Raw genomic sequence first — 13,772 nt, forward strand, 5'->3', positions numbered from 1 at the left:
CCTTGCTGGACACGACTCTTATCTCTATTACAATTTAAAATATGAACAAGTCCCTTAGGCGGACTCTTACCAAAAATATCTCTAAAGAAAAGCGTCATCGGCTTGTCTTCATCGGATTTAGCGTCAGCCGATACATACGACAGGCGATGCCGCCTGTAGCCGATTCATACGGCAGCCGATGATGCTCATAGCCGATACGCACTCTCCCTTCCTTAAACAGAATTCCTCCAAATCTGGCTTTGACTCTAGCTTTGAACCCAGCCCATGGCCTTACCAAATTTGGTCGTTAACAATTATCTATGTTTTTACATGTGTAAACAATAATTATTATCTTTATTAATATTATTATATTTATATAAGGTACCTGACTAGTTTTTTAATAAGTGGAAAGATATTTTTATTAAACATAATCTAGAATGCTATAAAGATTTATAATATTGAACAATATATAATTATATAAAAAATTTTATGGATGAATTAGAGATTGACACTTGTTATAAATCCAATTATTATAATGTTATATATATATTTACTAGTTACATGTCAATGCATTACAATGCGATCTAGAGATAAAAATAAGATTTAGTTTATTTCTAGTCTAATTTTTATGATATATTGGGTTTTTTATATTTCTTTAGAGAAAATATTGTACAACAATTACATAATTTATTGTTTTATAAGTAGATTAGTTTATCATACCCCATTTATAAAATCCTACGTCCGCCACTGCGGCTCGGAATCCGAAGAGGCATCGCGAAATCGTGACGTGATTGTGTTTACATCAAGTGTAAAACTTTGGCATGTCACATCGAATATACGGAGACATATTTAAAATATTAAACGTAGTCTAATAACAAAATAAATTACAGAATCCACCTGTAAACCACGAGATGAATTTATTAAGCCTAATTAATCCATCATGAATTTATTAAGCCTAACTAATATGTCATTAGCAAATGTTTACTGTAGCACCACATTGTCAGATCATAGCGCAATTAGGCTTACAAGATTCGTCTCATAATTTACACGTAATATGTGTAATTAGTTATTTTTTTCGTTTATATTTAATACTACATGTATATGTCCAAACATTCGATGTGTTGGTGTGTAAAATTTATAAGTATTATACACATTAATTATAAGTATTATACACGGACAAAAATCCCAAGCATCCAATCTTACATAAACACTTAACATAATCAGTTTTCCATTGTTTTACTTCACAAGGAAACATAATCGAATCCGTTGAATAACACAATGCAAACACAAGGTTGACGCTACAAAAATTATAAAGGTGGAAGCGGAAACACATAAACAAGTACCAAATCTATAAAAAAAACTAATCTTTCACCTTAATTTGCAGCACCTCACGATGTGGCAAATCCGGTTGTGATCTAATCAGCCGCGGAGGCGGCCGACGACGAGCTCCGGCCGCGCTTCGCCAGGTGGCGCAACGGTAGGGGCACGGGTCGTCAAGGATGTCCATGAACCCACGCTTCCGGCTGCTGGCGGCAGCGACCGTGGCTGCCATTGATACCGGCGATCGGAGGGGAAAGGTCTACCGGTCTAGGGTTTCGGCGAGCCTCGCGGCGAACTCCTCGGATCAAAGCAGCGGAGGCAGAGAGTGATTTGGATGGGGTTGCCGCGTTGAGGCCTCACGGATGGCTTGGTTTTATAGGCGAAAAAGCCTTGGGAACTCGAGAAGAAGCAGAACTCGAGATCGGAGAGCGTGCGAGTCCGATTCCGAAGCGCAGGCCGCTAGAATCCGAAGAGGCATTGCCAAATCAACGTGGTTGTGTTTACGACATGGGTGTAAAGCTTCGGCGTATCACATCGAATATACGGACATATATTTAAAATATTAAACATAGTCTAATAACAAAACAAATGACATAATCCGCTTATAAACCACGAGACAAATTTATTAAGCCTAATGAATCCATCATTAGCATATGTTTATTAAGCCTAATTAATTCGTCATTAGTAAATATTTACTGTAGCACCACATTATCAAATCATGGCGCAATTAGGCTTAAAAGATTCGTCTCGCAATTTACATGTAATCTGTGTAATTAGTTTTTTTTGTTTATATTTAATACTCCATACATGTGTCCAAACATTCGATGTGATGGGGTGTAAAATTTTGCCAGGGAATCTAAACAGGCCTGTAGTAATTTTTCTGTCACATCCACTTTTCGTCCGTCCGATCTAGGCTGTGTAAAGTTTTGGCGTGTCACATCTGATGTATGGACACACATTTAAAGTATTAAATGTAGACTAATAACAAAACAAATTACAGAATCCGCATGTAAACCGCGAGACGAATTTATTAAGCCTAATTAATCCGTCATTAGCAAATGTTTACTGTAGCACCACATTGTCAGATCATGGAGCAATTAGGCGTAAAAGATTCGTCTCGCAATTTACATGCAATATGCCTAATTAGTTATTTTTTCGTTTATATTTAATACTTCATGCATGTATCCAAATATTCGATGTGACAGGGCGAAAATTTTTACCAGGAGATCCAAACAGGACCCTGGTGATAGCCTTCGTTATGTACGAATTACAAGACACAAAATTAAAGTATCAATCTAAATCCATTCAAACAATCATTAATTATAATTATTATACACGGACAAAAATCCCAAGCATCCAATCTTACATAAACACTTACCATAATTAGTTTTCCATTGTTTTGTTTTAAAAAAAAAAACATAATCGAATCCGTTGAATAACACAATGCAAACACAAGGTTGATGCTACAAAAATTATAAAGGTGCAAGCCAAAACACATAAATAAATACCAAATCCATAAAAAAAACTAATCTTTCACCTTAATTTGCAACACCTCACGATGTGGCAAATCCGGTTGTGATCGAATCAGCCCAAAGATCTTCATAATAGCCATGGAGAGCCAATCGGGTAAGCACTAAAGGTTCCAAAAAAAAAAGTCACAAATTTTCAAAGGACGAGCATCCAATCTGGCTGCCGAGGCAAAGAACAAATTTCCGTTCGTCCGTCTGTTTCCATGTCCCGAGCAAGTTGTGTGAACCGTGTGCATAGTTCGTTGTGTCCAACTCGGTTCCATCAATGAAAAAAAATTGATGAGCCAAAAAAAAGACTCAGATCAAAATCAAAGATCGATGAGATCAATAAAATCATCGCCAATACTAACAGAATGTTGAGATTGCGGCGATGCCGCTGTTGCTTGTCGGAGGTCGAGGCCACTGCTCGTCGGGGTCGCTGCTGCCGCCGGGCCTAAGTCCGTGGCCATCGCCGCTCCGCTGCTCGTTGCACATCGACGTCGAAAACGCCACCGCTCCCGCTGCTCCAATGCCTCGTCGACGTCGAAGACGCCGCACCCGCTGCTCGCCGACGACGACGCCACTCCTGCTGCTTGCCAATGACACTGCCGCTCCCACTGGTCGTCCATGCCGAGGCCATCACACCTGCTATTCACCAAGGACATCGTCGCTCTCGTTTTGAGGACGATCCGATGAGGCCTGCATGAAGGAGAGATGAGAGAAGGAGAAACGATGGAAGAGATGTGGATAGTAGGAGATGGATTCGGATCCTGTGACGTGCAAGAGCAACGTCAGAGGCGTGCAGTTCCTCGCAGGGTTTTAAATCTCCCGCTATAGCTGCCGCTATCTCCCGCTATAGTTGTTTGAAAAGGGTTCTAACTATTCGCTCTCATGTACAATTTAACAGCTATAGCTCCATTTAGCCCGCTATAGCTGTTTAAGAAGCTAACCGCTAAATGGCTTAGCCCGCTATTTAAAACATTGGTTCCTGCACATCCACCGTCCAATCTCATCTAGCGGCTCACAATCGTTCCCCCAATAATCTTCTTCCTCCTCTGTCCACTGAAGCGTGTTACACTGCCTCCGCCATGGCTCTTGACCTCTCCATCCAACATGCCACAGACAGCAGCGGCATAGAGAAGGGGGAGAACGGCGAGGAGCGTGGTTGTTGTGTCGCTCCCATATGCGGGTCTCATACATGGTTTATGCAGCCCAGTGCAGAAAGTTCTCCCAGCAGAACGAGTATGCGTGTCGTTGAGTTTCATTGTAGTGATGTTCAAGTACTACGGTCCATCTGAAATCAACAACATAGGAAGAAAAATATATGATGATCGACTGAGAATGAAGGGAGAATAATATGTTTTTTACCTTCAATTTAGCAAAAATTCGCCCCCCCTACCCTCCCAACCGATTTGTGCACAGTAAACTGGTCGAGATGGAAAGCAGTTGGCAGTTTGGGGAGTATTTATAGGCCCAACACACCTCAAACGGGTTAGGTACACAAAGCCCGTGAAAGGTGTTGTTCATACCTCAAACGGGCTTAAATTGAGTTGCCCGTCACAAGTATCGACCTACCTGTGACTGGCCAGAAAACAAATCCGTCACAGGTGGCGGCCCATCACCTGTGACGGCTTATAATTACGCGGCCCGTCACAGGTGAGGTGATACCAGTGATGGGTTGGAGGGAAAACCCGTCACTGCCTCACCTATGACAGCTTTGTCTTTTGGCCCATCACAGATAAGGTGATACCTGTGACAGACCGCAGCCAGATGCCTCACCGATGACGACATCCCGTATGACCCGTCAAAGGTGACGGTCAACACCTAGGAATTGAGTGGAATCATAATTTGGAGTTCTTTCAGATGATTGCTCTAGCAAGACTCAAGTTTGCTCAAAGGGGCTTCCTGGAGGTTTTCTTTTTGGCAGCCTGGCACATTTAGAAGAAGAGGAATGGTTTAATCTTTAAGAGCATTCAGCCCTCCTTCCAAGCCTAGAGATCTCTTTTTGTGAAAGAAGTTCTTTTGCATATGTGCAGAATGAAGGATCCCTTAAAGCAAATTGTTTTTAATTGGTTACAAGCTTTATAGTTTTATTCAGTTTCTTCTTCTGTAACTTTGTAAATATTTTTCGAGTTTTATAAAATTACACTGCTGGGCAAAGTCCTGGCAGTAATTCCGGTCAAAAAAAAAGTGACGGTCATCAGTGACCAAATCGTTTGCTCGTCATAGATATCCCGTCAGAGGTGTGAGGATCTGGCGTAGTCAGGGGCGGATCCAGCATGGGGGCGGTGGGGTCTCGAGCCCCCACTACTGGCGTGAAGACTATGAGAGCCCCCACAAAGATCACACTAAAAATTTTTACCATATGTAGATAGGAGAGGGACTATAACTCTATCTAGTTTACTTAGACCCCACTGCTATTTCTTTCTGGATCCGCCACTGAGGCGTAGTGAGTGAAACACCTGAAGCTGGGACAAGACAATATTGCTTTCTTCAAAGCATATGCCTCTAAAAATTTTAGAAAATCAAGAATAAGATCGATCAAGCATAATGGGGTAGAGGTAGCTGACCATAATGGAAAATTCCAACTTATGTACTCCTATTACAATCAACTTCTGGGCCAGCCTTCTTGGGAATTTGATCTACAACAACTATATACAGACGAAGAAAGTGATTCGAACCTTCTAGCTGGACAAGGACTGCAGATCACTCAAGAAGAGATCCTAACCTCAATTAAAGGTATGAATTCAACTAGTGCGCCAGGACCAGATGGATTTGGACCTAGTTTCTACCGTGCTGCTTGGAGCTGGATCAAAGAGGATGTAATGAGGTTGGCTAGGATCTTTACAACTTTGGGGCTAACCTTGAGAGGATTATAGAGCCTTCATTGTTCTAACACGAAAGCCGGGAAAAGAAAACACTGTCGATTGCTACAGACCTATCTCCCTGCAAAATTTCTCACTAAAGTTTATCTCCAAAGTTCTTGCGACTAGGCTCCAAAAAGCTCTAATGAAGATGATTCACTTGGACCAAACTGGTTTCCTCCATGGAAGATGCATCTCGGAAAATCTAATCTATACGACTGAATTGATTCAAGCTTGCTATAAAAGGAAGTGCCCAACTGTAATTATAAAGCTTGATTTTGCAAAGGCATTTGACTTGGTCAAGTCTCTTCCAAATACTTGCTGTCACAGGATTCCCAGAAATCTGGATTCAATGGATTCAGAGTTTACTCTGCTCCTCAAAATCTTGTCTTGATCAATGGAGTGCCTGGGAGATGGATCTCATGTAAAAAGGGGCTCCGGTAAGGAGATCCTTTGTCGCCATACCTGTTTTTTGGTTGCCGATGTGCTACAAAGAATGCTCGAGCATAACCAGGCAATCAGACACGCCGTCTACCAGGATCGCCCTTGCGCCACTATACGGTACACGGATGATACTTAATCATCTGTGTACCGAGTGGAAGAGGAGGATGTACAAGCACTTGTTGGATATTTTGTAATCTTGAGCATTTTATATTTCTGTTTTGCATGAACGTAGTGGCTGGCTGAAGGTTGTTTTGGCCGGTCGGTAGAATAGCTGTTTCCTTCTGCATGTTGTCAGTTTTGTTTAGCTGCCGAATGACCTGGTTTCAGATCGTGGGATGGCGCGGTCAGTAGCCGATCCGGGTTGCTCGTTCCGTTCAGTTGTGCATGTAACAAACTCCGTTTTGGTGGAGGAGAATATAGAGTGAAAACAGAAAAGCAGCAGAGGTTGCGCTGCACAAAAATTCTACTTTGTTCTTCAGTTCTTGACGTTTCCCGAACTTCTTGAGGTTACTATCGTTGTCCGGCAATTTTCAGAGTGAGCGAGTGTGAGCGATTTCAGAGTTTGCTCTTTCCGTTTTGCTGACAATTGGTATCAGAGCGGTACCACGACGGTCCTGAGACGATGTCTGATGATGGCGGGCGATACACACCGCCCGGACGCCGTGGTGGCGGTGGCGGCGGCGGAAGCGGCAGCGGGCGCGGAGGCGCAAGTGGCAGCGGCGCGGGGGATGGCGCAGACGGCGCGAACCTTCCTCTCGTGCCACAGGGGAGAGATGCTGGGCACACTGCTCGCCTCCCGGTGCTGTCGAGGACCAATTATCCGGATTGGGCATTGTTGATGCGTGTAAACCTACAGGCGCAGGGGTTGTGGACGGCGATTGAACCCGGATACGCGGAGTACCGCGACGATCGGGCGGCTCTCTCGGCAATCCTTCAGGCGGTGCCGCGCGAGATGTTGCGCGGGCTGGCGAAGCATGACACGGCGAAGGCGGCGTGGGACGCCATCAAGACAATGCGGGTCGGCGTCGACCGTGTGCGTGAGGCGAAGGAGTAGGGCTTCCGTCGCCAATTCGAGGCGATGCGCTTCAAGGATGGAGAGACACCGGAGGAGTTCGCGATGCGACTCACTGCCGTCGTCGCGGACATTCGCGACATGGGTGGAGTCATGGAAGACGAACACATCAACAAGAAACTGCTGCGCGTTGTGCCCAAGAAGTACAAGCCGGTGGCGATTTCCCTCGAGCAGCTTCTCGACGTGAAAACGATGGCCCTTGAGGAGCTCGTTGGGCGGCTGTCGATGGTCAACTCATACAGTGATGATGAGGAGGAAGGTGGCGGCGACAAGCTCTACCTCACGGAGGAACAGTGGCAGGCACGCGCAAGGAAACAGGAGCAGGAAGGCTCCGGCGGCAGCAGCAAGAGCAGGGGCAGCTCTGGCACCCAGAACAACCGTCGGGGCAAGGCCGGTGGGTCACCGAAGGGGAAGGAGACGATCAACAGTGGGAACACCAGCCGTGACTACTCCAAGGTAAAATGTTTCAATTGTGATGAGTTTGGGCATTTTGCAAGGCAGTGCCGCAAGCCGCGGCGCCAACGTCGAGGGGAAGTAAACCTGACGCAGGGGGAGGAGGAGCCGACCTTGCTCATGGCTCACGTCATGGGGGTGTCTCTCGCCGGTGAGGAGACACTCGGGCGAACACCTGGTGTGCATGAGGTGCATCTCACTGAGAAAAAGGTGATTCTGGATCATGAGGTTGCAGAAGAGGAGGAGGCCGGCTTGACGCGCGTGACTACGATGCTCACATATACCATGGTGTCTGCACGCTGCGTGATCCTGATGGTCTACTGCTTGCCAAGGTAAAGCGCTCCCCAAGCTTCCTGTACATTCTGAAGTTGAACATGGCGAGGCCCATCTGTTTGGCGGCGAATGGCACCGAGACGGCGTGGCGTTGGCACGCCCGTTTCGGCCACCTCAATTTCCAGGCCCTCCGGAGATTGGCGCAAGCGGAGATGGTCCGTGGACTCCCCGTGATTGACCACGTCGATCAACTGTGTGATGGGTGCCTCGCCGGCAAGCAGCGACGAGTGCCGTTCCCAGACAAAGCCAGGTTCAGGGCGCAGGATGCGCTCGAGTTGGTTCATGGCGACCTGTGCGGGCCGATTGCGCCGGCAACGCCAGGCGGCAGGAAATATTTCCTGCTCCTTGTTGATGACATGAGCCGTTTCATGTGGATACGGCTCCTCTCCGGCAAGCACGAGGCAGCGGCTGCGATCAAGCAGTTCAAGGCCGGCGTCGAGATGGAAAGCGGCCGAAAACTGCGGGCGCTGCGCACCGACCGGGGAGGAGAATTTACCTCTGTCGAGTTCACTGAGTTCTGTGCCGATCGGGGTGTGAGTCGCCAGCTCACGGCTCCATACTCGCCGCAACAAAATGGGGTCGTCAAGAGGCGAAACCTGACTATCGTCGCTGCTGCTCGCTCTATGCTCAAGGCGGCGGGGATGCCGGCACATTTCTGGGGAGAGGCAGTCGTGGCGGCTGTGTATCTATTGAATCGGTCGCCCACAAAGAGCCTGGATGGTGTGACGCCATATGAAGCGTGGCACGGGCGACGTCCCTCGGTCGAACACCTGAAGGTGTTTGGCTGTGTCGGCTACGTCAAGACAGTGAAGCCAAATTTGAGGAAACTTGATGATCGTGGCACACGAATGGTGTTCATTGGTTATGAGCAGGGCTCAAAAGCCTATCGGATGTATGATCCGGTGTCACGGCGAGTTTATGTGTCACGCGACGTCGTCTTTGATGAGGCGGCAATGTGGCCATGGCGTGATCCGGAGGTCACTCAAACTGGAGGCGAGGAGGATTTCACTGTGGAGTTTTTTTCCACTCCGCTAGGTGGAAATCGTGTTCCTGACGTGGTTGTGGAACATGGAGGCGCACGGGAAACTGAAACCGCACCAAGTCCGCTGGCCACGCCCGACGCGGCGCCCGTGTGGTCTCCAGTGACATCAAGCTCACCTGCCGGTGTTGAGTTCTGTACACCACCATCTGATGCCAGTATTGAAAGCGATGGAGCTCCTCCCCGTTTTCGGACGGTGAACAATGTGCTGGCCACCACAACTCCGGTGCTCGATTTCGACTACGACGACGAGTGTCTCATAGCGGAGCAGGAGCCTTTCAGTTTCAAGGAAGCTGAGAAGGAGCAGTGCTGGATGAAGGCGATGGAAGAGGAGATGAGCTCCATTGAAGGTAACAATACTTGGTTCCTCTGTGACTTACCATCTGACCATAGGGCAATTGGTCTCAAATGGGTTTACAAGATCAAGAGAAGTGCCGAAGGTGAGATATTGAAGTACAAAGCAAGATTGGTGGCAAAGGGGTATGTTCAGCAACAAGGCATAGATTATGAAGAAGTATTTGCTCCAGTAGCAAGGATGGAAACTGTGAGGTTGCTGGTTGCTTTGGCAGCACATGAGGGTTGGCAAATACATCACATGGATGTGAAGTCAGCTTTCCTCAATGGTGAATTGGAGGAAGAGGTGTATGTAGTCCAACCACCTGGTTTTGTTGTTGAGCACAAGGAGAACAAAGTACTGAAGTTAAAAAAGGCCCTATATGGTTTAAAGCAGGCGCCAAGAGCTTGGTATGCAAAGCTGGATTCTACACTTGCAAATCTGGATTTTGTAAGAAGTGCAACAGAGAATGCAGTGTACACTAGAGGGGAAGGTAATGCCAGACTCATGGTGGGGGTATATGTTGATGATCTTATCATTACAGGAGCTTTGGGGACAGAAATAGCAAAATTCAAGGAGCAGATGAGAAGTATGTTTAGTATGAGTGATCTTGGATTACTGTCCTATTACCTGGGAATGGAGGTTAAACAGACTGAAGAAGGCATTACAATGTCCCAAGCTGGGTATGCAGGAAGAATTTTAGAGAAGGCTGGGATGCAAGGTTGCAATCCTTGTCAGGTTCCTATGGATGCTAGACTGAAGCTGAAAAAAGGAGTAGAAGATTGCATTGATGCAACACAGTTTAGAAGCATTATAGGAAGCCTGAGGTATTTGGTTAATACAAGGCCTGATCTATCCTACTCTGTTGGATATGTTAGTAGATACATGGAGAATCCAGGTGCTGAACATTGGGCTGCCATGAAACATATTTTGCGCTATGTGGCAGGAAGTCTGAATATTGGTCTCAAGTTCAGAAAGGGAGAAGAGAAATTTCCTCGGCTAGTTGGCTATAGTGATAGTGATATGGCTGGGGATGTGGATGATAGAAAGAGTACAACAGGGGTGTTGTTTAAGCTGGGAGAAAACTTAATCACATGGCAGTCTCAGAAGCAAAAAATAGTTGCATTATCATCTTGTGAAGCTGAGTATATTGCTGCTACAACTGCTGCCTGTCAGGGGATTTGGTTAGCACGTTTGCTGGGAGAACTGCAAATGAAGAAGCCCTGTTGTGCCATGTTAAAAGTTGACAACAAATCTGCAATCAATCTCTGCAAGAATCCTGTACTTCATGATAGAAGCAAACACATTGATACAAGATATCATTTCATCCGTGAGAGGGTTGAAAGAAAGGAGGTCGAAGTGGAGTACACAAGTTCAGCAGAACAACTTGCAGACATACTGACAAAGCCTCTTGGCAAGGTCCGATTTCTGGAGCTGAGGGGAAAGCTGGGTTTGTCTCCAGTGTGATGCGTCAAGATTAGGGGGAGAAATTGTTGGATATTTTGTAATCTTGAGCATTTTATATTTCTGTTTTGCATGAACGTAGTGGCTGGCTGAAGGTTGTTTTGGCCGGTCGGTAGAATAGCTATTTCCTTCTGCATGTTGTCAGTTTTGTTTAGCTGCCGAATGACCTGGTTTCAGATCGTGGGATGGCGCGGTCAGTAGCCGATCCGGGTTGCTCGTTCCGTTCAGTTGTGCATGTAACAAACTCCGTTTTGGTGGAGGAGAATATAGAGTGAAAACAGAAAAGCAGCAGAGGTTGCGCTGCACAAAAATTCTACTTTGTTCTTCAGTTCTTGACGTTTCCCGAACTTCTTGAGGTTACTATCGTTGTCCGGCAATTTTCAGAGTGAGCGAGTGTGAGCGATTTCAGAGTTTGCTCTTTCCGTTTTGCTGACAGCACTTAGGCCTTGTTTAGTTCCCAAAAATTTTCTAAAAACATCACATCGAATCTTTGAAAACATGCATGGAGCATTAAATATAGATAAAATAACTAATTGCACGGCTATGATGGAAATCGTGAGACGAATCTTTTGAGTCTAATTATTCCATGATTAGTCATAAGTGCTACAGTAACCCACGTGTGCTAATGACGGATTAATTAGGCTCAAAAGATTCGTCCCACGGTTTCCAGGCGAGTTATGAAATTAGTTTTTTTATTCGTGCCCGAAAACCTCTTCCGACATCCGGTCAAACATCCGATGTGACACCCAGAAATTTTCTTTTCGCAAACTAAACAAGGCCTTAAGGATACCCTTCTAAAGTTCTCTAATGCCACTGGGTTAAAAGCACAGTGATTACCCTGAATGTCGATCAGAACAAGGAGTTGATCTTGTCAGGACTGCTACAGTGCAAACTGGAAAAACTGTCGATAGCCTATCTCGGGCTTCCTCTTTATGTCCATAAGCTATCTTCAGCTGACCTGCAACCTCTGGTTTCCAAGTTAGATGGTTTCTTATCTGGATGGGAAGCCTCTCTTTTGTCGCAGGCAGAACATCTAGTACTGATAAACGCGATTCTTAGCAGTCTCCCAGTCTACGCGATGTCTGCATTCAGATTACCCCCAGAAACCATAGAGGAAATTGACAAACGAAGATGGGCTTTTCTCTAGACTGGAGACGATGTCTGCTCGGGAGCACAATGCCTGGTTGCCTAGGATTCAGTATGCAAGCCAAAGGCACAGGGAGGGCTCGAAATCAAAAACCTAAAAATTCAGAATGAAGCGCTCCTTCTTAAACGCCTATTCAGTATGTACAACTAGGGATGAAAACGGAGCGGATACGGACGGATAATGCTCATACTATATTCGTTTTCATATTTTTTTGCCGGATACGGAAACGAATACGGACTATCTCGAATACGAATAAGAACCGAATATGATCGGACACGAATACGGAAACAAATTTTTCTCGGAACACGAAAACCAATTCAACTTCTAATAGAAACAAATATCAACATATATAATTAGCTCATTTTATATAAAATGTAGTATAATTTATAAATACGATCCGAAAGGTATCCGTATCCGATCCGAAAGGTATCCATATTCATTTTTATCCGGAGCGGACGGAAACTATCCGCTCCGTTTTCATCCCTATGTACAACTCAAAGATCTCATGGACAAAATGGATCTGGAAAGAACACTCAGGGCCTGTTTGGGGAGCTTTAGATTCTGAGAAGCAGCTGTTTGGTAGCCAACTTCTAAGAATCTGGAAAAGCTCTGAAACCCAGCTCTCCAGCTTCTGGCTTCTTAGTTCATTTTTCAGAATATGTAACTACAGATTCTCAGAAGCTGTGGACTGTTTGGGGCAGCTTTTGGGAAAAGCTGCAGCTGGGACAAGCTCCCCCAAATAGGGCCTGAGATACTCCGCTTCTAACATCTTTTCGACTTGGGCCTCACTGGACCTCAATGTAGAAACTGCTGCCTGATCTACAAGCCCTAACTGAAGTCGACGTTGGAGATGGGTTGCGAACTTCCTTCTTGCATGATCGATGGATAACCAACGAGACTTTAGCGATTTAATTCGGGCCCCTTTACACCCATGCAACTAGTCGTCAAGTTTCGGTCAAAGATGCCTTTCAACGAGGAATAACAGAAGATTTTGTTCCAAGACTATCTGAAAACAGCTAGAGCGGAAATGCAGTGTCTGCAAGTTTTGCTACAGATCGAACTTCTCCCTGCGAGATGAGCCGGACATTCGACGAAGTGGAAAATTGGGCAAGCTAACGACGAAGAAAATATACTATGATGCAAGGTTATCCCCTGGCATATCGTCACCAAACTGGGGTTTAATCTAGCAGTGCAGAGCGCCGTTGAAAGTAAAGATGTTCGCTTGGGGATCGCCTTTCCACAAAAGGAAACCTGCTGAAGAAAAAGATAGTGCAAACGTCGATTTTGCACAGGGGGAAGATTAGAGTACAACCGCAAATTCAAGATGTGCAGCTCCTCCACCAACTGAAACCAGCTCACACAGTGCCAGCGCTTCACTATCAAGTAATCCCTATATTCTAAATTAATCTACATATATTTCATAGGTACATCAAGACCAAGAAAAACTAATAACTCTCTCATACTATATTTACTCTAGCAACAAACTCAATGCATGCACCATCCCCACTATTTTCTAGCCAATAGCAAATCAAGATATTGCATATGGGTTATAAATATTTGTGTGCATAGATGCATACATCAATGTCCATTTACTCCAATGCACAAATAACGAATAGACTTAATGAATGAACATAAATATGTAGATCATTTAGAAATAACCTCAAAAAAAACTATATGTAGATCAATTTGGAATGGAGGGAGTATTTTATCTGCTCTGTATGTGGGCGATCTGGAATCATCGTCATGATGTCATTTTCAAGAAATAAACCCCCTCGATTGGATCCTGCCTGCAACGTTGCATCCGCGAGGCAGCTC

General features: G+C 45.5%; 1 pseudogene; it reads left to right on the forward strand.

Annotated features, from left to right (window-relative positions):
- Positions 1–12,063: 12,063 nt before the first annotated feature.
- LOC136357044 (uncharacterized) lies at positions 12,064–13,770 on the forward strand (annotated as a pseudogene).
- The last annotated feature ends 2 nt before the right edge of the window (positions 13,771–13,772 follow it).

This window comes from Oryza sativa, chromosome 6 (assembly GCF_034140825.1).
Source record: "Oryza sativa Japonica Group chromosome 6, ASM3414082v1".
Taxonomy (NCBI): domain Eukaryota; kingdom Viridiplantae; phylum Streptophyta; class Magnoliopsida; order Poales; family Poaceae; genus Oryza; species Oryza sativa.